We start from the raw sequence: 17144 nt of genomic DNA, 5'->3' as shown, positions 1-17144 counted from the left end.
CCATCTAAACGAGTTATGTACATTGAAATCATCGACACTACTTTGTCTGAAGTTCTGCAACCGACACGGGAACTGATACACATTAATTTTCATGAAATTTTACACGAATGTCCATTCAACCTACCTAATAGTATAGCTGTAATTCATTTGTACCCGTTCTTTAGTGTAAAGATACGTAAGTGCTTATAAATTGTAAATGATGGAAAACGTGTATTACACAATGGTTACAATAAAAGTTATACCATTTTTGGAGACCTATAAATACGCGTGACAAGTTTTTTAGCAGAACAAATTTTTTAATTTAATTTTGACGAATTATATAATTGTATAATAATACTTATGAGAACTTATATATATTTACATAGATACTTACAGGAATAAATGCTAAATTCTGACATAGATCGAATGAATTGTCTTATTATCTTAAAATATGGAATATTTAAAAATTATCAATTATTATTGTTTGATTGTTTAGTTTTTGTTAGTTAAATAAGTTCTTTTTCACGTGCAAAACATGTCTCATTCGAAATCATTGTAAGTACATTTTTAAAATATCGAATCATTTAAAACAATTCGATATTACTGACATATGTCAACAAGTTATCAATAACATCATTTCTATTCCAGAAGTGATTGATAAAAACGTTAAAGGCATCTTCCAACAGTCCGAAAACTTTTGGATTTGCAAGTTTTCTAAATGTAAAAAGATAATGCTAGTTGGACAAATTTAATAGAAATTTAGTTTGAACGCAGCGTTTATTTATATCATAAATAAATACATCTCATTGGTACAATTATATCAGTTATCGCCACAAATGAGTGTTTCATAGATCGAATGAAATAACATTCGAACGTTAACATTCAATAAGAATTTATTAAAGGTGTGGCATTTTATTGCACACCTTGTTAAGATACGTATTTAGTATTCGGGTAAGACCGAAGTAGAAAGAAACGAACTTATACTGCTAAAGTTAAAAAATATTACGCAATATGACGTATATAAATATTAAGCTTTCAACGACCCTGCCGGAGTCACTCGTGACTCGCGTTATTGAATGGTGGGGGTGCGTCTCGAGCGACAGCGTTAGGATCGAAAATGACTATGGCGCGCTGCATAGTGGTGCTTCTTGATGAAAAGCTGGCAAAAATTCATAATTTGATAGGATTTTCATAAAAATTGGTATACTGATGTTCTTGGTGATACTAAATCTGAATATTTTATAAAAAATCCCAAATTTAAAATGGCGGATCTAACATCACTGATATAAACATAATTTATAAGTAAATTTTTGTAAAAATTGATTGTTTTTCAACTTTTCACAAAAATTATGTAATTAAAACATCGAAAATTAATAGGACGATGTTAATTTCAAAATGTTTTTGCAATGATTTTTTACTTTTAAAAGAATTATTGAACTAAACCGAGGCTTTGTCAAGTTATAATTTCGAAAATATTGTTAGGTAAGGTTGTATCGATGATTTAAATAAATTTCCTTATTTTACATTGGATTTTTACAAATATATTAACCTTACTAATGCCAGAGATATCGTCAGCATGCTTTGATTGGACAGTAGGACATCCCTCATTGGCACTTTAAATTTAAATGTTTCAAAATGGTGCAAATTTGTGCGAATTTTCTCAACGGGATATCATGTTAGACATGTTACTTGATATCAGGAAACTTATCCCAGCATGACATTCGGTGAGACCCACCTTTGTTTTCCTTCTAGTTTATTGAAACATGACTAAGGTACATTCAGAAAGGAATTACAAGGGTAAATTCAAGGATATTTTTCCTTATTTTTATAGCTAATATATGCTTATGTCATCTATTTTAATAGTCAAGTGTTTTCAATAAGAAATTCGTTAAGAAAATTTTTCCCTAGCAGATTAAAGGAGCTCTAATTTTCGAGACATTAAGAGGCTTGAAACTTCATCAACTTTGACAGTCTATATCTCGGTAATTATGTAGTCAATATATTTAAAAATTTTAAGCGATATTAGATTCACTGAAGTGTACTCGATAAATCTACTGCATCAAGAAAACGCTGCTGCAAAGTTTGAAAATTAAATTTTAGCCAGCTTTTTATCGAAAGGCACCACTCACTATGCGTCTTGGTTAGGTTAAAAATGCGACCAATTTTGAACCGCGATCTGTATAAACGTTACGTTTAAAGCTAAAACTATGTATTGTAGTTTTCACTGTAGAGTTAAAGCTACTGTTCCATTAAATAAAGTTATATTAGCACCTTATGGAGGCATTTCTAAATACCAATATATAACTTCTATATTTTTATCGAAACTCACGTGTTTCGTTATAAATAAATCGTTCGATCGCAGTAATTTATACGATATTTGGAAAATATCCAATTTTAGAAACGCAATTGTTAATATAGTGACGGCAAAGAGAACATTTCTTTTTAGACGCAACAAAATTATTTAAGTAATACTACGGTACAGGAATGAGATAGGAATTCATTTGAACCGTAATGTTCCTTCCATTTCGATTTTACTGTAATAATACAGGGAGTATCTCGAAGAAAGATGGACAAAATGTCCCGTCGACGTTGCACCAAAGAAACGTCCCTAATATTGCTAAGTAAGAACACCCGTTAAAGGTTAATGCGTGTTTTTCTACTTGGCAATAACCAACTGACCGTGTAGCAGTTCGTTCGCTTACCGCATTCGACGAATGCACTGGTATATGAAAGGGAATTACATGGTACATGCTTTTCAAAAACGGGAAAATACATTTTTATTGCGCTGAACAAGATGAGACTTACAGAAATGTGTAATTGTTATTGAACAGAGAAGATATTCATATATGGACGTTTATGTTAGATGAAGTGTATGGGAACGTTTAGAACATTTAAAAAATGAATACTATAAAGGCAATCGTGTTCTACTAATTGACAGTAGTTTACTTCGGACATTCAAGAAAGAAGTATTAGATTATTCATAAAAGACCAATATAGACGTGAAACAGAAAATATAATAAAAACTCTTGATTTGCAATAACACAAGGCCACAAGTTCTAAAAAAGCTGAAGCAAAATACTAAGAAAATCTTACAGACATAAACAATGATACAACTGAATGTAACGATTGTACAAATTTATACGGTAAATTCAAAGTAGCAATTCAAGTTTGCGCATAACAATGTATGTTTATCATCTTCAACCATGAATGTAAATTCTTTTTCTTGACACTTCTTATCGAAGAGTATGGAGAAAACCAAATACAAAGTACCACAAAGAAATGTTTATACCGACGTAAGCAGAAGGGTTATTCTATTAAAGGATATTGGGCTGTGTCATAGATAGATAACTGTATTCGTATATATTAATTTGTTGTGGTTTCGTGGACTCCTTGAGTTTTTATTCTGGAACTTGCATCGATATTACTTATTTTAATTATAGTTTAATATGGCACTTCAATAATTTATTTGAGAATATCTGGGAAGCACTAAAATTATACTTATATACAATATAATTATGATATCACGAATGATCATAGCAGAAATTGGCAAAATACTTAACTGTTGGGATAAATTGAATATTGAGTTTTTCTCGACGTAAGACGCAAATGGCTAAAGAAACATTTATTATAAGTTGCTAAGATAATTAAAACTAAAGAGCACCTACAATTAAAAATAAAAATAATGACCTCTAGTCGTTAAACTTCACATAACGAACGTAGGTTCGTTTGAACCTAACAGTAGCTGTAGTCGGATTTATATATTTTCTTATTCATTAAGTTATATATGTGATTATATATGTATGAAATTGTAATATTTGCGGTAAACAGTTGACAAGTACGTATAAAATTTGATGCAGAATAACCTGCGTACAATACAAATTCTATTATAGGTAAAATGGCCATTCGTCATAGAGTAAAAATCATCATAGTTTCTACGCATAAATTTAATTAAAAAATTACGGATAGAAATGAAAATCGAAAAACCACCTCGAAAATCCAAAAGTGTTAAAATAATGGTTTATACAAGAGTGCGAAGAAGTTCATAATTAGGTTTAATATAAGAATAAATCAATTAATTTGGACGCATACGAATACCTTTATGTTCCATCAATTCGATACGTTAACACTTCGCTTCATTGTTCTCTTTCGCATAACGATTACAAATTTCTGACACTGTTGCTTTATTCTATCTTAATAATCACATAATTTCTGTTCTTAATTGAAACATCACGTTTCTGTTTTTATTTACCTACACGTATATCGAGTGCGGTAGATGGAATAAACATTTACACGGCCAACTGCATGTATAATAATAATAATAAGCCTCGAAGTAATGATCTATAATGGCTAATATCGAGGACTACTGGCACGCTGTTCAATGGCTGTTCAGTGGCTATTAAATAGTTGTTCAGTGACTGTATAATGCCAAAGTATCCTACTTATAGTCGGGTTAATAGACGGAATGGGACTTTGCCAAGTGTCGAAAAGGAGGGAATCTTCTCAGACAGAAATGAGGGAACGTATTATGCAGTCGTGAAAAGAAGTCCCACAGGAAGAGTGCGGGTGTAACGGCAAGTGGTAGAGTGGAAGAAGACACGGCCATTCTCACATGCATTTTCAACTGTGGCGTGCCATTTGCCGAAATGGTCGCACACACACACACACAGACACACATTAATCCGATCTCCGACAGCGAGAGCAAACAAAGTGCACAGTGAAAGAGCCCTCTTTGTCCTTGCGTCGTCTCGCGAGACTTTCTTTCATCCGTACATAATACTCTCGGCGTTGTACATTCGGAAATATTTCATTACTATGGAACGACCGCTGGAAATGCGAAGATGGAAGAAGTTCTCCATTTCCTACTGAAATATAAGAATGTATTCCCGACAGCAAGAATGTATATTAGCACACACTATCCAAGAACAGGGCTAACCTCTATTATTGCAAATTACGTTATACATGGAAACGTATTATGTACTTGAGTCTATTAAATATACATAGAGAACTATTATGTACATGTAACAAAATATAAAACGCTATGGAAAATGATTATCCGATAATTATATAATTAGGTCTAACCGCGATAACACGCTGATTTAATTATCGAAGAAACATCCTGGACTCTTATGGAAGCAATTGTATGTAACATCCATCATGTACAATTGGAATGGAAAAATAAAGTATTTGGCATCGTACATATGAGTAACTACACTATTGTATACAGGAGGTTCGGCCACGAATTTGATAGATGTTTTAAGCAATGATTTTGTAAGACAAGACAAAAATCATAAGTAACAAAATTGCGGTAGAGGCTTTGTTTTCTATTTATTAACGCGTAAAAATCTTTTTGAATTATATCCATCGGTCCATTTACGGAGTACATATTTTATTAAAATTTTATTTATATTAATTCCCGTGATCTTATATTTTACGTGGTTAGAAAATACATTTTTCTATAACTATATTTTAAGTCTACTACATATAAGTAAATTTATTCACGTATCTATCTGTTTTTTATTTGTTTTAAACGATAAGGATGGTGTCTTTAAGTCAGTTAAACAGCGGAGATTGCTTTGAATGATAGTACTGACTCTAACACTGAATAACTTGTTTTTGCGATTTTTCAAAAACTATCGTTATTTTATTTTGTCAATCCCTGTGAAATATTCGTACAACTACCAGTATTTTTTTCGTACTAACAAACCTTAAGTACCGGCTGTTGCAGCGAACTTGGCCCTCTCGTTTGAGTGGACAGATTCGAAACTCACGCACACTGATCAGGTCGATGTTCACGCACTCGAAGAGAGCGAAAATTCGTTTCCGGGTTCGCAATTGGATTTCTCGGAGCGACTGTATCCACCCCTATGACGTCACGAGTGCCAGGTTTGCTGCAACGGATGGTACTTACGCGATTTTCTACGTAAATGGAGAGATAACGATCCGAAAATAATGGCGCGTACGGGGCAGCTCAGAACGACGTACCATGCAAAAGGCAGGAACAGATTTTCAATTGTTAATAGTTTGAAAAGGAAGCCTCATGTGTAATTTCGTCATTCTTGATTTTCGTTTCATTTCGACACGTTGGAACAGTCCATAAAATATCTATCGCGCGTGGTTGAACACCTTGTATACTTCTAATGGAAGTGTTGTATTTATTAAAAGTAAGTAAAACGAGAAAGCAACTAAAACGCAGTAAGCGACCAATACTGTTTGCACTGCTCCTACAGGGAATAGAGACGAAGAAAGCTGGGACAAGCTGGAACCGACTACCAGTTGGAATAGAATACTGTCGGCGATCGAATGTTTCCGTTAGCGCTAATAATTAGCATATTCATTCAGATAATAATGACAATGGAATTCTTCGACTACAAACTTCTATATAGGTATCTTATATTATATCGAGAAAGCGATCCGATTATAATTGGATTAGTTAGGAGACTAGAATAATCCATTGAGAGAAGGACAATCAAACCGATCGAACACGTTCGGCTTGGGAACTTTGACAAGGACGAAAGTTATTGGACGTGACGGAGACTCGTATGAAATTGGAAAAATAATCTCTATCATCCATGCTACGTGTTATTATTGTTATTATCATCATTATCATCATCATCATCATCATCATCATCAGCATCATTATCATCATAGCCGTCATCTTGTGCTAGCATCTGCTACTTAACGATTACATGGTTCTCTTACGAATAAAGTATCCCTCGGTTTTCTGTCCCCAAAGTATCCCTTTTCAGTCACGACTGTTTTACGTAGGAATTCTGAAACGCGTGTTCCGCGTAGTAGTTTCATAAAAATACTCTCTACTCGAGTCGATTGAAAGTGTTCTCTCGATAAAAACGCGTCTGAACGTGAATGAATCCGATCGTGTAAATCTAGTCGCTTCTACATCTTGGAAAATCACACCGGATCACGTTTCGATTCATCTTCTTCACGCGGAACATCGTCTGTTCGGTTATGGTAATACTCTCGCGAAGATGTGAAAACATGCTAACTAGTGGAATGACACTGAATCGTGACAATTAAAAAGTATTCTTGGCGAAGCCACAGACACGACTTGAATGTTTACCAGTTATTCAACCCTTTGCACTCGGACTACGCATTTCAGTACAGGAACAATTTTCTGCACTAAAGAATCAAAATATTGTAATTTATAGTTAAATTCCAATCCTGTCTAATTTCGTGTAGTATCGATGATGTTGTCTTTTATATTTTATTTTTAAAGAAATCATACATCACAGAGCCAACAAAAAGTTAAAGGACCGAGTCGCTGTAAGCTTTGGTCGAGAAAAGGTTTGAGCGCAAAGGGTTAATACGTACTTAGAGTTAGAAGGTCGAGCTTTTGCATAAAATGAGAAACGGTGAGAACTCGGAAAACTAACGTTAATATTCGGACACAGCGAAAAGCATTGGCCCGTGTGTTTGTCTGCACTTGTTCGCGCGAACGAAACTGACCAAGGGGACAGACAGCGAGGGTATATCGTGTACACCATATTGGAAGGGTATCCTCGCGTATACTCGGTAAATGTACGTTTCCTCTCGACACTTTGCGATTATTTTGGACATCCTTTAGACGGTTTACAGAGGATAACGAAGTACGGATTACATAGCCTAGAGTTTCGTGTCTTTGATATTACCATTCCGACTTGAAACGTGTATAAAAGCTTTCGAGCCGAGGGTTTTAACGACTCGCGTGTCGTCGACGTATTTCTTTCTCTGTTTCTCTCTGTTTCTTTCTGTTTCTCTCCCTCTCATACTCAATCTCTGTCTCTGTTTCTGTTTCTGTTTGTTCACGTCTCTGCTCTCCTGTACGTCTGATCCCGTATGCCTGATCTTTGTCCCTAAGTAGTACGTCCGTGTTCTCAACGGTATGGCGACTTAGTTGCTTAGCTGCGATTAGCGTGGTAGTTCGCTAGTCGACAGAGAAGGGCCAAGAGGTTGTGCTCGCTAGTTAGGGTATGTCAGCTGGTAGTAGTCCCCACCCGCGGAGTCCTCATCGGGGCTTTGCAATTGCTTCACTCGCTTTATTAGCGCGCTAGAACACAAAATACTATCGCTGAATTCACGTCCATTGGATCTTCTTTCTTATTTAATTTAGTTTTCATTTCATCGTACACGCATCTCACTTAATCTTGCCATCATCTCACTTAATCTTCTCAGATCTATGCAGGGTGGACCAAACGATGCGCCACGAGCCGTTTCCTCCGAAAACATCGCATATACCGATTTAGTCTTTGTCGATTAAATGGAACAGGAGAGCTAACAACTTAGTTTACGATACATGTTTCTGTGGCGACTGCTGGATTGCTAAAAGAAACGTTTCTTCGCGATGGAATAATTCCTATAGAATGTTTAAAGTAACGTTTACTTGGAATATTTATTTCATTCTGCATAGACAGTCATCTTGAAAGATTATAATCGCTTGTAAAAAAAGAACTGTTACACGATGTTGCAAGTAATAATCACGTTTTAGAAGTCACGCACATTATTTTGAACATTTATAAGATACGTTCACTTGAATACTTCCTGCTTGCTTCTCCGAAGTTTCGAAAAATGTATCCTTCGTCCTAACTCTTGCACTATGCAGAATAAAACAGAGTCGAGATGTTGTTTCATTAAAAGACATTTTAGCAGTCACCTTAGAACAATTTATGGGTCGAATGGTTCCTAGCCTCCCTTTCATTTAATATTAAAAAAAATATATCATCGATACCTGCGGTGGTTTTGGAGAAAACAGCTTGTAACAATTTATTTGATCCATCCTGCATAGCGTGTGCGGACGAAGGAGAAGGTTTTCCTAGCTCCGTGCGCGTTCCAATTTACGAAATTAGTAGTGCGCACGAGAAATGCTCAGAAAACCATCAACTACCAAGCATCCGATGGTGGTGTCGGTCAAAGTAACTGGCACGACAGATGTGTCGTAGGAACACGCGAAACATTTAGTTTCATAGCCGTGTTTGCACAGCAACGCATTCAAACTCGAAAAGCAGACACTTGTTTGCGACTGCACGCCCGGCGATGCCTACATCCATTTAAACGTTTACTCATCTACATTTTATCCAGGTTTTTAATGATTAATTATATTGATCTAAACGAGAATACGTACTAAGTTAGTCACCTCCTTAACACTAAAACTACCAAACGGATCAAAGCGACTCATTTCTTCTTCTTCTTGCAATTATTAAAAAGATAACGAATGTTTGTCTGAGAAATTGTTGCGGAAATTGATTTAGCAATATGCAAACTGAATTGTAAATCAATTAAAGTCTCAATAGATTCACTTTTGGAGTTTCTATAGAGAAATCTCAAAAAGTCAATTTAACTGCTCGGTAGTTTTAGTGTTAACAATCGAAAAGCTCCATTAAGAGGAAGTGTAACAAATTTTATTTTCATTTCTATATATTACATTTCATATAATTTGCGATAGATATATCGTCTATTTTATTTTATTAAAAGTCCTATTATTGTTTCCTCTACATTTAGTAAATATTCCGTTGTGTTACAGCTGACGTGATTATTACTCAAATAAACTGTCGACCATTAACGACACATTATTAATTAACCAGTTAACTGCGTTTGACGAGTATGCGCGCCATCTTAAAGCTTGAAATGATACGACTTCTTTCAACGATGAATGCTTTATTTTTTCACATAAACATGTAATTTTTCTTTGCTTTGCTTTGGTTTTTCATTAAAACATATCCTAGATGCATTCGTCTTGTGTTTAACGAATACACACTTAATTTTTTTATTTTGTTGCGCGCAAAACTAGGCATTTTGTAAACAAAATTCCACAGTTAACGGGTTAAAAGAAAATTAATTTCGTCGACAAAGACGTATTAACTTTTATACCAGAAGTTAAATAGTTCGGTAAAGCTTTAGAAACGTTAAGTCAAAATGGACATCAGCATCGCCGTAAGAAGGTTAAGTATTTTGATATAGTTTATTGAATCGAGTTTGTAATAACGTAAAAAAGTATTTCGCCTTTCTTACAGTTACTTTCACTTAATACTTATATATAAGCCGAACCATGCAACAAGAATATATCTGGCTTTTTCCTGCAATTAGAAGGAAATGTTAGAAGAAAAACGTTGAATAGTTTAAAGAGTTACCGCCTCTTTAGAATTCTATCTTTGCGAGTTCCACGGTGAATTTTTTAGGTCTCGAATTTTTTTACTTTATACAATCTTTGTATTTAGCTCAATCCTCCTCACGGGCTTGCATTCTGAGTATAAAATATTTTCAGTAAAATGTGTTGATTAACCAAGATGTTCGAATGTTGTGTTAGTATGTTTTTACTATAATGCGTGGCAAAAGTCTCTCGGTCAAAACTTTAACAGTGAAAACTGTTTCTCTATTTATTATGAAAAATGTATTATAAACAAAGGTAAAAAGAAAATAATTGATATTAATATTTAATATTATACGGGTAAATAATTTAAATTAACAAACCCAGTGCTTCTATCATTCGGAAACCTTCTTACCTCTACTTTTGCATAATAAATGCAAGTTCGTGTTATTTTGTCGTTATTTACTGTACAAGCTTGTTCATAATTTCCTTTCGTCTTCAATAACATTTAATAATATTTTACAGTTCTCAATACGAATATTCTCAGTAAATTTCGTATTAACCTTTAAGTGATACAGTCGGTTTCTCAGACAACTGGTGACTTATAAATCAATACTAAAACATAAATAACAACATAAACTATTCATAATTTTAATAATTGTACATTATAATGACAGTAAAAGGTACATGGTGTTTCAACGTTGTAAGTCATGCATGAAAGAACATGAAGATAAATACAAATTTTTAGAGCTATAATAGACCAACTGCAGCACTTGAAGTCTTTATTAATATTAAGGACTGTTTATTGTTGGGAAATTTTACTTTAATATTTTCTTTTAAAACAAACTAATAAAAAGATTTATTTTTGTAAAGAATGCAACTTTTCATTTAAAAACGAACATCTGTGCAATGCATAGGCACCGTTGCAAGTACGTGCGAAGGAAACATTTCAGGAATATAGCATTCTTTGAATCATTCAACTTTTCGATCCAACATTTCTTCTAATTGTAAGAAAATTGCATGAAAATCCACAACTTTTATGTAACTTTGCGTACACCAAAATATTTTCTGAGAAGATCAATGTAATTAACAATTTATGTAAAATAATTCTATATAATAAGAACAAAGGAATAAAGAAATAAAATACATATCGGATTAAATTAATATAAAATATTAGCTTCTACAAATGCGAGATACAATCAAAATTTGGAAACAAAAATTTCGTAAGTTCCAATAATACTCTGCACCGTCACACGATACACATCCTTTTTTCTTTAGGATTATTTAACTTTCTAACGTGTGGTTTATTCCGATTATTAAAATTTATAAACGCCAAATATTTCTGCAACACTTATGTCATCCAATTAAAAATTATAATAAAAGTGCTACTATTCTATTCCCTGTGATGCCAATTTTCTGCATGCGAGTAAAAATCAAAATGTACCTTCTAAAATTTCTCCTTTGTTGTGAAATAGATTCAGAGCGTTTAATTTATAGATTTAATGCTGTTGTTCGAATGCAAAAAAAATAATATATATAACATATTGTAAAATTTATACAAAAACCGATTACTCGATAGCTAATGATTTTCTGTGCATTTCTGTCGCAGATTGTTTATCTGTTAAATTAAAATATACATAGGTACGCGAGAATCTTCTCCTCTGCCGGTACTGTATATATTGGGTGTTCCACTACATATGATTGTTCTTTTCAATGTGATTTCACATACAAAGTGGAAGAAAATCAAGAGTGACAACTGATTCGAATTTCGATATCATTTTCAAGTTATCAACGACACAAAGCCTCCCTGAAGCATGATAATCCGTCAATACGACTTTTCACGAATCGGATCAGTAAGTATTACCGTATACAGTGACGTATACGAATAATATATGTTGTTAAAAATATGGTACTACATCTTTCAACGATGAGTTATTTTTGTCTTCACATCAACACATAGTTCTTCTTTGTTTTGCTGTGGGTTTTTATTCAAATATACCCTAGGTGCATTTGTCCTACGTTTAACGAGTACGCATTTAATTTTTTTATTTTATTGCCCACAAAACGACAGATCTTTGAAACTAAATTCCACAGTTAACAGGTTAAACTTATTTAATCTCTGAAATTCACAATAACAGTGCTGTTTCACTGAATTTTTGAAAATAAAGAGAATGATAAATACTTTCATTACACTTTATCTTCGAAAATGATCTTCTTAAGCGCACACTTGTATATCGCGAGTATACCATGTAAATGCAATTTACGTCAAGCATCTTGTTCATAAACGCGGACATTCGTTCGTGAGTATCGTATATACACGCGCTACGATTGTTGGATGGCACCTGTCAATGCGTATCGTAAACGAGTATCAACTGTCTCATTTACGAATATTAACTCTAAATCTGTGAATTTATACATATACACTTATGCGTTTGGGTTGAAAAAATTCAGAAAGATTTTCTAGAATAATATCACTATGTTAAGTTGTGATGTGTAATATATATAAATATGGAATGGATATGTGGAATAAATATTTTTTACACAATACCTACAGAATAATTATGTAATCTACTATTACAAGTTTGATAGCTTCCCAACAGCGGAATACTGTTTTATAGTTTGCAACAATCATGCCTGTACACATTGGCTACCTTATACATCGTTGCCATACACTTCTATACACTGTTTATTTATTTATTTCATTGAAACAGTCTATCAGTCGACATATGAGTTTAGTACATACTCGACGTGCCTGTATGAGTTAACAATGTCTGTGACATTATATGCGATCGCAAAGAAGGTCCTCTGTTAAACTATCTCTTTACAAGGAACTCGCATCTTAAATCCCATTGTCCTTAAATCCTACTCTTATGCGTGGTTACAGTGTATTCAGTTAAAGACAAGATTTCAATCGCGCAACAATACATTAACCCTTTGCACTCGAAGGCCCCGGAGTAGAGCCATTTAAAATTTGTCATTACAAACTGTAAACTTTTGTCATTAAATACATTATAACATTTATATCTATAATTGATGGAAAACAGTAAAATATATCTATGACTTTTCTTTTCGTGCGCGTATAATTTATTTGTGTATTAATATGCTTTTTCTATTAAAATTACTTCAATAGTTTGATAATTGTTCCTAGCAGAAATAAAGTTTGCAGTTGATGGAAAATGTTTCTCCTATAGGAAATAATATATACTGTAATGTATGTAAGTATATTTACAGTAGTAGCTTATATTTAATTGTAGCTTTCGTTATTGTTTTTGTTTAACCCCTTTTGATTCTCCAGGGATATATAGATCTTATGGAACTTCGTACAATTATTTATGTATATTGTTTCTTCTTCTGGTTTAATACTGTTTAAAATTCTCTATGTCTTCTCTTTAAATTAATGGAAATGTTCTTTTTACCATTTTTATTAATTTTCTAATTATTTTAATCTTTCTACTGTCCGTTTAATTATTTTTATTATATCGTTAGACTATATTTATTCTTGCTTTTTTTCAAAAACGGCACAACAGAAAATTTTCAAACTTTGCATGCATATATGTATTATTATTCTATAACAACATATATACGTTACATTTACATGTATAATTTTGTTAGGCAAAAGTTAGATTGAAAGTGTCGAAATTGGTTAGTGTGCAATATGAAAAGTGTTCTGTTTAGAAAAAGCAGTAGACAAGGAATATTTCGATGCCTCCAGTAGGTGCAATCGCAGTGTATAATAAACATTGATACTTGATAATTACATGGATTTTGGTAAGTAAACTCATAGGTTATGCCAATGTTTGTATGTTTACTGATCCGATTTAAGCTCCACTATTGCTGCTTTCTTAATTGTTAACAATTTATCTCTTAAAAGATTAAAAGTGTCCATTGAACCCACTTTTCTAACATAATTTTGTCACTCTGGATTTTTGTATTATATTGACATGTGGAATCAGCTCTCACAAGAATCATCGCACATAGTTAACACCCTGTGTACAAGGATGTCAGGTGTTTGCCTGCAAAAGCAAATATGCATTCCGAAAAATATGGAAGATATAAAGAAATTTTTCGAACGAAAGTTTGAGATATCAAAGAAGAGATGTAAATCATATTTATGTTTACGACGTTTGACATTTTTAAACAGAAACTCATATTCTTTATCATATATTCTTGTAGTTGTCACTGATATGTTGAAGAACTATTAAGTATTCGTGTTTTATCTGTGTAAAATAGTCTTACCTGAAATAATATGTTACGATAATTGATGAAGCTTATGTACTGTATTTTAAGGAATAAAAATTTACACACCAATTAACCTAAGGTTTAAAGTCATTAAATCATTACTACAAGAATACTGGATCGACTGATTTCGGATCCTGTCACGTACATTCCTAAATACATTTATAATTTATAAATATTTCGTACGTCTTTAAGGTGTTTGAATGATAACTACAAACAGGTGGAATAAGAAATATATCTGCTTCTCAGATTTCTTAATACTCTATAACTTTCGTTAGAAATGTTTCGCTGCATCTTGAGTACTTGTACCTACATTCCAGATATTTTCTTGGCAAGATTAAATTCAGACACTTATGTGTACAAAGTGAGTCACGAAAAACAATTTTCAAATACTTTCGTTATGAATTTCTAATAAGAAATCAGCAGAAATGTTTGAAAAAAGAGTTGAAATATCTAACATACCACAAGTAATGATGAAAGGAATTTCATTTTTATTAACTGAAACTTTTACCAATTGAATTATGAGGTTTCTCTGATTAAAACAAGACCAAACACAATATATTTTGGAACATATTTACTTATTTAATAAATTACAATAATTTATTTTCTTTTAGCAAATTGTGATTCAAAGTATGTCGTATTTGATCGTCTTGTAATCAGAAGAATGTCACAAATGCGTTAATAAAAGTTTTATCATTGCATTAACCCTTTGCACTCGGAAGGCGACTCTCAGTCACCAGTTGATTTGACGTGGTAAAACTATAAAATTAACATTAAATATTAGATTTTATAGTTTTATAGATTTAGTTTTAAAACTTTGTATAATGCCCTGATACGTGAAATATTGAAATAAAATAGATTCGTTCCTCAATGTAATTTCCCTTCGAGTTAGTTTCAAGGAATTGTCTTCGCCTCGTCAAAAAATGTTAAACATTTCTAGTGAGAAACTTTCCAGTGCAAAGTGTTAATATTGTCTCACACTCACGAGAATACTGTAGTAGCGTGAGGGGAGTAAATTAGACACCTTTAGCTTATAAATATATTACATCCTTCATGCGACTGTTTTTAGCGACTTACGTTGTACATAAGTAAATATATTTCTACATAAGCTAACCTAAAAATACGGGACAATTTACACACAAATATAAATCAGAAAGTCCTTTACCATTATGCGAGTAGTGGTTTCGTTTACGATATGTTAAGAGTTGAAAGTTAAAGACTTTTAATCGCGCTATCTAAATCTCAGTAGATATACGTTCGGTTACATGTGGGGGCTCCTGCTGGATTTTTTCTTGACGTCTTGGCTATGGTTTGTTAACACTAGAACTACCGAACGTTTAATACGATTAATGTGTAATTCCTATAAAAATTGTAACAATGGATTATTTTCAGTTTCTTCGGACATTCGTTATAGTATTTAAGGGAAACTATTCCTTTTCAAGATCCCTTAGGATATTCAATGCTTTTAAGATATCCATGATTGCGAAACAAAACAATCAAAACGAGTTATTCTGACTGTTACCATAGTTCTAGTGTTAACGACTATTAAAATGTACCGTTTTTTCGAACATTTTGCACACTTGCATTTACAAGTTTCCAGCAGTACACATATTTTCGGATATGTAAAACGGTTTTATCGTGGAATAGAGTATAACGCACACAAAATAACTTTGAAAGCAGACATTTCACAGTAAATATTTATGCACATATTTTATTAATTCGGTGTTACAAAAAATGTTTCGATACGTTTCCATCATTTTAGATATATTGTATCCATTGCATTGCACAATTCACATTTCAGTGAATACCAAGAAATATAATGTGAAATAATATGTGTCCAATTAAGCCACTCACTGATCAAATCTACCTCAGTAGCTTTAATCTAACGAACTGTAAAATGCATAAAACAGTATATCCATAGAATAATATTTATTATTATAATTTTCCATGGTCAAGAGAATTTTTATTATTTTGTGATACTAAAGCTAATAAGGAAATTTATTTTAAATATAAAAAGTTAAGAATCAATCAAGCAGTTTAACGATAAAATTTTTGAAAAATTCAAAAAGTGGAGTTAATAGATTTGGTCAATAATTATGGCAAATAAAGTGGTTCAATTAACACCAGCTTGATTTGTTTTTATTATCGATATTGGCAATTTTGTTCAAAATGAAACATGACGTAGATAATATACGGAAAATGAGAGGGGGTTTAAGTTATTATTTTGTTAGTTTTTTTTCTTTATAGAATACGACCTTTTGAATGTTACAATTTTAGCTTATACGTTTATTAATTTTATTAATTTTTATTTCGGAAACAATTTGTCGAATTTAATGAATACTTTTTTGTTTTAGCATAGAAGATTTTATCTATAATATTATAATATATTCTTTCATTAATTAAAACAATGAATTTAAGAATTAATTTTTCAACCTTGGACATTGTAACCAAAATCTATTTTATGTATCAGTATGTTTTTCATGTTTTTAATTACAAAATGAGCCCAATTTTAGTACGGAGGCTTCACAATGTAAGTAATGTCGAAGATACATACTTCACAGTAAATCGTTATTCACTAATGTTCGTCATTTATAAGTATAAAAGCATTGAACCCCTTTGTAAATGATTTCTTTTGTCTTGTCGAATTTGCGGCAAGAAGAATTCTGGCCAGCCGAAAGTGCACGTTAACATTTGAAATCGTAGAACACTTCGTAAGACGCTATTGGCTGTTTCCAAGTTTAGAAGACGTGGGAAAGGTCGTTAATTGTTAATTGTTTACCAAGTTTTACAGACGTAAAAGGGATTGTAAATGTCGAGATAGGAGATGAATGTAAACAATTTACGCCTGTGT

The 17144-nt window shown here is 32.6% G+C and overlaps 1 protein-coding gene and 1 long non-coding RNA gene across 12 annotated transcripts in view; both read right to left on the bottom strand.

Moving 5' to 3' along the window:
* Positions 1–17144, bottom strand: part of LOC116431209 (uncharacterized) — a 268246-nt gene that overhangs the window by 65593 nt on the left and 185509 nt on the right. The gene's annotated exons all lie outside the window — the stretch shown is intronic.
* Positions 738–17144, bottom strand: part of LOC116431212 (uncharacterized) — a 46379-nt gene continuing 29972 nt past the window's right edge. The window contains exon 2 of the long non-coding RNA XR_004235871.2: positions 738–8023. This is a non-coding gene — a long non-coding RNA (uncharacterized LOC116431212). The remainder of the gene's footprint in view (positions 8024–17144) is intronic.

The sequence above is a fragment of the Nomia melanderi genome, chromosome 9 (assembly GCF_051020985.1).
Source record: "Nomia melanderi isolate GNS246 chromosome 9, iyNomMela1, whole genome shotgun sequence".
NCBI classification, from domain to species: Eukaryota; Metazoa; Arthropoda; class Insecta; order Hymenoptera; family Halictidae; genus Nomia; species Nomia melanderi.
The sequence above is the reverse complement of the archived record's forward strand: the minus strand, read 5'-3'. Positions and strand labels throughout refer to the sequence as shown.